The following is an 11,595-nucleotide window of genomic DNA, read 5'->3' as shown; positions in this document are numbered from 1 at the left end:
TTTGGTTTCCCCTCCATACTTAACAATGGGGTGGGGCGATATAAAAGTTCACCATCAGCTAGCTATGTGTCTGTGGCAGGGCTTGTCAACTGGCAGACATCATTTTAGGTAAATAGATACGGGGCAGCCATTCAGCTTTGGGCCTCATAAAATGGAACAAGAAAGGGCTGTGTGCTGAGGCACTAATTCACATGCTCACTGCCCAATCTCTCATGAGACAATTTTTCCATTTCTTTACTTTTTTAGGTACTTTTGTTTGTTTTGTTTTATGAATTTGCTTAAATCGTCCCCCCCAACTTTACTAAGGTATTATTAAAAAATAAAAATTGTCTTTATTTAGGTTGTTCAATATGATTTTTTTGGTCTTTTAAGGATATACAATGTGTTGATATAATGTATGTATACATTGTGAAATTATAGGCAATGGAATATTATACAGCCATAAGAAAGGACACAGCATTATGTTAAATGAAATAAGCCAGACACACAAAAACAGCTAGTGTATGATCTCACTTACATGTGGTATCTAAAAAGGTCAAACTCACAGAAACAGAGAGAAGAATGGTGGTTGCCGGGGTGAGTGAGAAGAAATGGGGAGATGTTGGTTAAAGGGTACAAACTTTCAGTTATGAAATAACTAAGTTCTGGGGATTTAATGTACAGTATGGTGACTATGGTTATTAGTATTGTATTATATTCTTGAAATTAGCTAAGAGGTTAGACCTTAAGTGTTCTCCCAACACATGCAAAAAAAAAAAAAAAAAAAAGGAAGGTATCTTTCCATTTCTTTTGAAACTGAATCAATGAATGAACCCATCAATGTCTTCCTCTCACTCTTTCTTTCTCTGTCTCTCTTTCACTGCTCGGACAGAGCAAGGCATTCTCTACAGAGATGCGTACGTGTTGAATATCTTACCTACAGACTTTCCAGTAACTCCTTTGTTTTCAGCCCCATATTCTGCTATCTCTACAGACCTGACACTTCTGAGTTCTAAGCCCTCCAAACTTCTAAGGGGTGTCTGTATAGTCTCCTCAATTACTACAACTACCATGCATTCCTTTAAGTGGGGGTTCCTCCAACCCTGCCTCAATCAATACTTACTCTATTACGCACTTTGGTCTCCAAAAATTCCTTGTAACCTCTGATCAACAGATGCATTTTATTTATTTTTGTGAGTTCATAACTTTATCTTTTACAGTAATCTTTAGGGGTGAGAGGGAGAGGAGCTAAATACATGCTTAACCCACCATACTGAATGACAAGTCTGCAAGTGCAGTTCAGAAATCTTGCCATTTCCACTGTTCTCCTTCCTGCTGATGCAGGCTCCCATCTGGGATCATTTCTATTCAGCCCTGGGAACTTCCTAAGTATTTCCTGCAGTGCAGGTCTAGTGCCAACAAATTGTCCCAGATTTTGTTTTTCTGAAAATGCCTAGATTTAGCCATCACTTTTCTATTTTAAAAATATTTTTACTTTGAATTAATTTTAAGCTTACAGAAAATTGCAAAAATAGTACAAAGAACTCCCAAGAATTATTTTTAACTGCTAACATTTAATTGTTAACATTTTGCTACATTTGCTTAATCATTTTATGTGTCTCTGTTTATGTATATGCTTTATATATATTACAATTTTTGATATTACACATAACATAATTTTGCATAATATGCATACTAGCATAACGTTTTAACCCATTTGAAAGTTAGTTGTAAAAAAAAAAAAGAAAGTAAGTTGTGGATTAAGAACTCAAATTTAGGGAATTAATACAAGAAAAATACCATCACCTAATCCATAGATCCCACTCACATTTTGCTAATTGTCCTGATAATATTCTTTAAAAATCTATAGTCTCATCTAGGATCACATACTGCATTTAATTATCACGTTTCTTTAATTTCCTTTAATCTGGAAGAATATTTCTAGTTTTTTTTTTCATGACCTTGATATTTTTGAAGAATCTATGCCACTTATTTTGCAAAAAATCATTCAGTTGGGGATTGTCTGGTATATCTTCATTATTCAAGAGAGGTTTTCTCGTGTGTTTGGTAGGAATAACAGAAGAGATGTTGTGCCTTTCTTTCCCTATCAGAAGGCACACAATGTCAGTGGTCCACATTACTGATAATGTTAAGTTTTACTACTTAGTTACGATGGTGTGTGTTCCTAAATAGCCAAAACAATCTTGAAAAAGAAAAAGTGGGATGCCTGGGTAGCCCAGCGCTTGAGCATCTGCCTTCAGTTCAGGGCATGATCCCGGGTCCTGGGATCAAGTTCCACATTGGGCTCCCTGCAAGGAGCCTGCTTCTCCCTCTGCCTGTGTCTTTGCTTCTCTCTCTGTGTGTCTCTCATGAATAAATAAATAAAATTTTTTAAAAAAAAAAAAAGGAAGAAAAAGTCAGAGGCCTCACTCTTCTCAGTTACAAAGCTACCCTATCAGAACAGTATGGTACTGGCATAAGGACAGACATATAGACCAATGCAATAGAATGAAGAGCCCTCAAATAAACCCTTACATATACAGTCAAATGATTTTCCACAAAGATACCAAGAATATTCAATGGGAAAAGGATAGTCTTTTCAACAAATGTTCTTGGGAAATTGGATATTTACATGAAAGGAAAGAAGTTGGATCCTTCCATTATATTATACTCAAAATGAATTCAAAATGGATAAAAGATCCAAAGGTAAGAGCTAAAACTATAAATCTCTCAGAAGAGAACATAAGAGAATCTTCATAACATTGGATCATAGCTATGACACCAAAAGAAACAACAACAAAAATTAGATAAATTAGTACATCAAAATTTAAAAATGTTGTATTAAAGGATATAATTAACAGGGTAAAGAGGCAACCAACAGAATAAAGGAGTATGCAAATCCTCTATTTCATAAGAGGTTAATATCCAGAATATATAATGAACTCCTACAACTCAACAACAGCAACAACAGCAAAAAGCCCAATTCAAAAATGGGCAAAGGACGTGAATAGATACTTCTCTAAGATACCCAGATGGCCAACAAGCACATGAAAAGATGCTCAGTGTCACTAATCAATGGGAAATGCAAATCAAAACCACAATAAAACACCATTTTATACCCATTAGGATGGGTATTATCAAAAAGTAAAAACAAAAATCAAAACCAAAAATCAGAAAATAACAAGTGTTGGAGAGGATGTGAAAAAAACTGGAATCCTTGTGTCCTGCTGGTGGGAATATACAATGGTGCAGCCCCTATAGAGTGTGATAGTTCCTCAAAAAATGAAATATGGAATTAGCATATGATATAGCAATTCTACTTCTGGGTACCCAAAAGATCTGAAAGAAGGGTCTTGAAAAGATATTTATACACATATTCATAACAGAATTAGTTACAATAGACAAAACATGGAAGCAACCCAAGTGTCCATTGATGGTTAAATGGATAAACAAAATATGGCATCTATATATAATTGAATATTATTCAACCTTAGGAAGAAAAAGGAAATTCTGATACAGGCTACTACAGGAATGAACCTTGAAGACATTATGCTAAGAGAAATAAGCCAGTGTATGATTTCATTCATATGAAGTACCTAGAATCATCATATTCATAAAGATAGAAAGTAGAATGGTGGTTGCTAGGGGCTGTGGGAAGCAGGGAATGGGATTTTATTCTTTGATGGGTGCATAGTTTTACTTTGGGAAGATGAAAAGTCTCTAGAGATAGTAGTTATAGTCGCACAACAGTGTGAATATACTTAATGCCACTGAACTGTACACTTAAAATGTAAATTTTATATTATGTAGATTTTACAATTAAAAAGATGGCACATGCCATGTTTCTCCACTGTAAAGTAAATAAGAAATACGTATCTTATAGTTACCATGTTTGTTAACTTCTTTATTAACATTGAAAATATGATTATCATTATCCTCATTATATTATTTGTCAGTTTCCTTGTATGTAATCAATCTGTCAACCATATTGGCCATCTCCTAACTCTGCTTTCACCAACCATGCTGGCTAGATCCTTGACCCTGGCCTCACTGACATGGTAGTTGAATTCTTGCCTGCAATACAAGTGAAATGAAGGCCTTGAATTTTGGAGGATATTTTCACTGTGTTCAAAATTTCAGGATGACAAATTATTTTATTCTTCATCACTTTAAAAGATGTCATTCCATCTGGCTTCCATTGTTTCTGAGAAAAAGTCAGCCATCTATTTGATGGGATGAGCACTGGGGTTCATGAGCACTATATGTTGGCAAATTGAATTTAATTTTTTAAAAAGTCAGCCATCATTTTTACTGTTGTACTTCTTTTTTTAAAAAGATTTATTTATTTATTTATTTATTTATTTATTTATTTATTTATTCATGAGAGACAGAAAGAGGCAGAGACACAGGCAGAGGGAGAAGCAGGCTCCACGCAGGGAGCCCAATGTGGGACTTGATCCCAGGTCCAGGATCATGCCCTGGGCTGAAGGCAGATGCTAAACCGCTGAGCCACCCAGGGATCCCCTACTGTTGTACTTCTAAATGTATCATGTTTTTTTCTCTGGGTGCTTTTAAGGTTTTCCCATTGCCATTGGTTCTCAGCAGTTTAACTATGATGTCTGTAAAAGCCTCAATCTCTCTTCCCCTTTCACAGCTGCCCTGGAGGTTACACTTTTAAGATGACCACATTGCAAGATGGAAGGAGCTTAGAAATCAGAGTCAGTACTTGAAGGAGAGCTCTGAAGGAAAGCTGACTGCCCCACTGAGACTGAGATTGGTAAACAAGCAAACAACAACAATAACAACAACAACAACAAATTTTCTGATTTTAAGCCACTGAGATTTCAGGCTTTATTACAATAGTATAGCCTAGCCTAGCCTGAAAGCACGTAATAAGATTATTTTAACAAGCAAAAAGGAGCTAGGTGGCATGCATATGGTCATCACCCATGAAAAATACCCGTATATACTGTATATTAGTATTTAGATGAAAACTCACACACATGTGCACATATACACACATATTTAAGTTGCCATGCCATTATAGTAGATCTCAGAGATCATTTGAAAAATAACTTCCATATTTAAAAAGGATTGACTTTCTTACTTCATACTTTGGGAGTTCAAATGGCTAATCAGGTCTTACATAGACCAAAAATACGGGTTATACTCACAGGCCCTATATTATCAATGTATTTTGTAACAGAAGAGAAAGAAACTATTGTCTTTAAAATTAGTGTCTTTAGGCCAAATATTGGAATCTAAACCAAAGCCAAACATCACACTTTAGAAAAATTAAATACTTCTAAAGAGATTACTCCACCTGCCACAGAGGTATGAAATTTGTACTTACTACTTGATTGTATATTCCATTTCTAGGAAATAAACACTGTTATTAAGGCCAATGAGAAGACTCATTTTTTTACTATCAGGCTTGGATTCAGATTCTCCCTTGACACTGAGGCTAGATGTTATAATGATGCAAATTTGAGTTGGTCTTAGGCTAAAAAAGTCCTCATGCTGGAAGTCCTCATGATTTCATGATATAAGCTGTTGGCAGGTAACTGTGCATGACTTAGCCTCTTTGTATGCCAGTTATCTTAAAATGATTTTTGCTGGTGGTTCTAGTTCTTGTGAGGAATGTAGAAGAAGCTGGTACATAATAACAATTTAATGTTGCAATCATCATCATGGCCAATATCATCATCACTCTAATAAGGGAATTTGATGTTATGAGTACTGTTCACAACTCTGTCATCCACCTCATATGAGAATGTGAAAAAAGGAATGTAAGCAATATCATTTTGGATCTTTCTTCCTCCTTTAGTAATCTAAACACAAGTATCACTATAAATGGTATACATGTTAAACACCTGAGAATTGTGATAGGTGTCTTAAGAGTAGAAATCAAGGAATATATTTCTAAACTAAGTTTCTCTAGGTTTCAAAATAAACTTTCAATTAAATGTTAGAAAAATCGGAGCATACTATCTTGGAAAGATACTTTTAAATTGTGAGGAAATCAGCCTTAAGCAAGCCACATACAGTTTTTTTTCTCATACTTTTAAAACTGTTTTGGAACCAACTTGTCATTCCTTTGTGTCTGCACACCACACACATTAGATAAAACACAGGGGTTATATTAACACAAACATAGCCAACCAACCTCAAGGTAAACGCATTATAAATTATCTTTTCATTAGTTAATCCTGGATACCCAGATTCTTGGAAGTATGTGGAATCACAGTCATCAGAAGGTCTCAAGGGACACATAAAGCTTTCAAATATGTGAGGATTTGAATAAGGTAACCTGGCAAATAGAGCTTTGAACTTGGCAGTGTAGCTTGCTACATCTACAGCACAGATTCACAAAGTATCCTTTCCATCTCTCTTGGTTTACAGGCAGCCAACTTACATGGCCAAGTCAGCCCACTAAATAAGGGTGTTATGTTCCAGGCTCACTGAGTTTGGCCTTTCAAGAGTAAGTTGTTTTTCCTCATCATCAGTTACCTAGGATTAGAGAAATCCAAGATTTGAAAATTTAACTGTAACCTCAGGAGCTACAAAGTACAATGGTTATAAAACCACCCAATTATTTCTTCAAAGGCTTTAAACCTACCAAAAGGGGATCCCTGGGTGGCGCAGCGGTTTAGCGCCTGCCTTTGGCCCAGGGCACGATCCTGGAGACCTGGGTTCGAATCCCACGTCGGGCTCCCGGTGCATGGAGCCTGCTTCTCCCTCTGCCTGTGTCTCTGCCTCTCTCTCTCTCTCAGTGTGACTATCATAAATTAAAAAAAAAAAAAAAGTCTTAAAAAAATTAAAAAAAAATAAACCTACCAAAAGGCTCACTTTACATGCTGCTAAAAACAAAACAAAACAAAACAAAAAAAACACTGAATTGACATGTTCCAGCACCACCACAAGACATCATGCAGATAACATCACCTTAGAACCAACCAAAAATATATGATACCTTCTGGATCTGCTAACATCGTTGTTTTTTTTTTGTTTTTTTTTTTTTAAGATTTGTTATTTTAGAGTGAGAGAGAGAGCCCATAGGGGAGGGACAGAAAAAGAGGGAGAAACAGAGAATCCTCACCAGACTCCCTGTCTAGTGTGGAACTCAACACAGGGCTTGGTTCAGGACCTGAGATCATAACCTGAGCCAAAATCAAGAGGCAGCAGCATGGGGATCCCTGAGTGGCTCAGTGGTTTGGAGCCTACCTTCGGCCTGGGGCATGATCCTGGAGTCCCGGAATCGAGTCCCACATCGGGCTCCCTGCATGGAGCCTGCCTCTCTCTTTGCCTATGTCTCTGCCTCTCTCTCTGTGTGTCTCTCATCAATGAATAAATAAAATCTTAAAAAAAGAAAAAAAGAGGCAGCAGCTTAATTAATCCACCCAGGCGCCCGTCTGCTAAAATCTTGGTAGGCAAATTAATACAACTAATTTTAGGTTTATTCAATTAAAATATGATGAATAGTACTAACCAAAACCTTTAAAAATTGGTCACAGTTCAAGTTCTTCAAGCATACAGCTGCATATTTGAGCTTGGTTATCTGTATAGGATTCACAGGCAAGCCAAAGAAAGACCTGTGGAACTAGAATCTGTCCCTAAAATTAGTATTGCTTAATACATTTATAGGGGATTTACAAAGCCATGGAATTGTCCACTTTATGAAGCTGGAATGCTGTTGGCTTAAGCATTATTTGGGACTTTTAAAAAATATCATAAAATGACCTGTTTTTAGTTTGTTTTTTTCTAGAAAAATCTATTTACAAAAATAGTAGATCTCATATTTCTGTTGCATTGAACGGTTTGAGCTTCATGATTAATACTATTGGCAACAAATAGAGTAAACAGTCCTTAAATGTATTTTGATTAAATACATTTAGAGTTCCACTTAAGATGCATTTTGCTATGTTCAATATGGTGCTAGACATGGGTGGAAAAAGAGCAGATATTTTTCCAAGCAGGAGGCATGAGATTGCTAAAATCCTCAGCCTCCACCACAACATTAATTAGTGTGTTTCACCAACCAAGGCTGTTAAGATTGTAAATGAAATTCTAGAAGGGGCATCAAGCTAGAACAGGATATGGAAGCCAAATGGAAAACATGAATCAATAAAAGAGAAAAGCTAAACTAGCTAGAAGTCTTAGTTTAGTCTTTGAAGTCAGTTCAAGTCTTGGATGCTTTAATTCTGATGTAATCTTAAAATGGTGGGTACAAACAAGAACTCAGAAACAGCTTTTGTAACTTTTGGACCAACTGCACATGAATCAGTTTGTTGATGGCTATAATGATTACACAGTGGTCTTTGCTGAATTACATCTGAATTAAAACCGTCACCCTCCTTAGGCTGAAATATAATGAATACTTATGAACAAGAATAGCCATCCTCCAAACACATTCACCTCCCCCCCACATGTACACTTATAAAAACTTTTACACAGTATGTTACATTTTGCTGATATATCACATATTAGTCTTAACAGCATAAGCTCTTGCACGCCAGCACATTCTTCCTGTATGACAATGTGTTTGTTCCTTCTTTGTCCTGTCATTTGTCTCATTTCACATTCTAGTTAATGAGATGATTGCTCTTCTGTGTGCAAGAATATTTTTCTGAGAAGATATAATTCTCTTGATTTGAACATAAAATATTTCTGGCAGGATAAGAACTTCAAACACATAGGGCATAGAAGACCATGCCTGTAATAATCCTAATAGACAAAAAAATTCTTCCATTAGAATCATAATCCATTAAGTGTATTCTTCTTGTCTGCTGACAAGCCTTTAAAATGAATAGCACACAAATTGAAAAATGCACAGACTTTTTGGTAACATCTGGTAACATGGTAACATAAGAATTTAAAATTCTTAGATGGAATAAGTTATCACTATATTATGAAGAGTTTTTCATAATTATTATTTTTTATTCTTTGAAAGAAATTTGAGCTATTTTCTTTTGATGATAAATGGAAAGGTTCGATTCATTATATGTTAATTTGACTTAAAAATAAGGGTAATTGGGATGCCTAGGTGGCTCAGTGGTTGAGCATCTGCCTTCGGCTCAGGGAGTGATCCCAGGATCCAGGATTGAGTCCTGAGTCCCGCATCGGGCTCCTTGCAGGGAACCCACTTCTCCCTCTGCCTATGTCTTTACCCCTCTCTCTCTGTGTCTTTCATGAACAAATAAATAAAATCTTTTTTAAAAAGGGTATTGAAGGTAACAAATTTGATTAAAAATATATGTGATTGCAATACTCGTGATAGGAATTGAATAGGTGGGTTTATGTTTACTTATAGAATGTATATGTGAATAATTAACAAATAAGGACACCTAACCAAGAACCACAATAATATAAGAATAGGGTGTGCCACATATGCAAGTGCAGAGTAACGTGATGGCAGTGCTATTGTATTTAGACAGTAGAAAATAACCCACAAGAGTAAAAAGAAAGCCATAACCTTGATTTCTGGTAGGCAATTACAAAATTTCAGCCTCAGTTATGACTACCTAGTAAGTTCTAAGAATATGCATATGACATGTAAACAAAAAGTGCAACACAATTGATAAGTACCATAGAAAGATATGCACAATATGCACAAAACAAAAAAGAAAAAGATCAACTCAGTTGAGTTGTGTGTGGGGGAGGGACAGGGTCAGAGAAAGCTTTAATGTTTGAATTGGGCCTTTGAAAAGTGAGTAGGCCCATGATTCACTAGATACACTACTAGATATTTACACTAGTAAATTATTCAAATACACTACTACATATTTATCCAAAGGATACATAAATAGTGATTCAAAGGGTCACATGCACCCCAAGGTTTACAGCAGCAATGTCCATGATAGACAAACTATGGAAAGAGCCCAGATGTCCATCAACAGATGAATGGATAAAGAAGAAGTGGTGTATATCAATGGAAAATTACTCAGCCATCATAAAGAATGAAATCTTGCCATTTGCAATGACATGGATTGAACTAGAGTTTTATGCAAAATACGTCAGCCAGAGAAAGACAAATGCCATATGATTTCACTCATATGTAGAATTTAAGAAACAATACAAATAAACATAGAGGAAGAGAAGGAAAAATAAAATAATATAAAAATAGAGAGGAAAGCAAATCATAAGAGACTCTTAACATAGAGAACAAACTGAGGGTTGCTGGAGGGGAAGTAAGTAGGGGATGGGGTAAGTGGATGATGGGCATTAAGGAGGGCACTTGATGTGATGAGCACTGGGTGTTATTTGCAATGGATAAATCACTAAATTCTACCCCCTGAAACTAATAATGCACTATATGTTAACTAAATTTATTTTAAATTAAAAATTTTTTTAAATGAGTAGTGTTTTGCAGGTGGAAAAGGGAAGGTATTCCCAGGCAGACAGAACAAGTATGAAACTGCCATGACCTATTTGTGAGTTTTAAGTAATATGTTCAGTGGTTTTCAAAGTGTGTCTGTAGACTCCTCTTTCAGGGGGTCCATGAAGTCAAACACATTTTCATAATAATACTAAGATGTTATGTGCCTTTTAAACTGTGTTAATATTTATACTGAAGATGCTAATTCAATAGTGGGTGAGACTGCTGACCTCTTTCTATGTATCAAGGAGGTAGCACCAAAATGATGACATTTTTCACATTTAAAGGAAAAATAAGTTTTACTTAGGAGTGTCCAAAATTGGGCACCTGGGTGATTCAGTTAGTTATGCAACCAACTCTTGATTTTGGTGGTCATGACCTCAAGGTGGTGAGATTGAGCCCTGTGTTCAGCAGGGAGTCTGCTTGAGATTCTCTCCCTCACCTTTGCCCCTCCCCCTGCTTCCATGCTCTCTCTCTCTCAAATAAATTTAAAAATTTTGGGCAGCTGGGTGGCTCAGTGGTTTAGCTCCACCTTCAGCCCAGGGCCTGATCCTGGAGACCCAGGATCAAGTCCCACGTCAGGTTCCCTGTATGAAGTCTGCTCTCCTTCTGCCTGTGTCTCTGCCTTTCTGTGTGTGTGTGTGTGTCTCATGAATAAATAAATAAATAAATAAATAAATAAAATCCTAAAAAAAAAAAAAAAGAATACCCATAATTATCTGAGAGGACTATTAAAATACCCCTCCCTTTTCCAACTATATATTTGTGTCAGGCCAGATATTCTTTATATATTTTGACCAAAACAACATAATACAAGAGATAAAAAGAGAAGCAGCTATAAGAATTCAATCATTTATTAAGCCAGACATTGAAAAGACTTGCCAAAAATGTAAAACAATGCCATTCTTTCCTCTAAATTGTATTGTTTCAAAAGTACAGTTTTTAAAAATAAAAATGTGTAATTGATGTTATTATGATTTAATAAATCTAAATAAAATGATAAATTTTTGAAAGTTCTGTTTTAATTTATAATTCAGTAAATATCAAATGACACAGACCACACAATCAAAAGATCTCTGGGGAAAAAAAAAAAAAAAAAAAAAAAAATCTCTGGGGTCCTTAATATTTTTAGGAGTATAAAAGGGACTTGAGGCCAAAAATGTGCAGATTCTCTGGTTTTACTGCATGCAAGGAGAGATGATAGACATGATAAGGAAATAATAGAGAGGCCTGTACTTGAT

Source organism: Vulpes lagopus, chromosome 9 (assembly GCF_018345385.1).
Source record: "Vulpes lagopus strain Blue_001 chromosome 9, ASM1834538v1, whole genome shotgun sequence".
NCBI lineage: Eukaryota > Metazoa > Chordata > Mammalia > Carnivora > Canidae > Vulpes > Vulpes lagopus.
Note: the sequence above shows the minus strand (reverse complement) of the source record.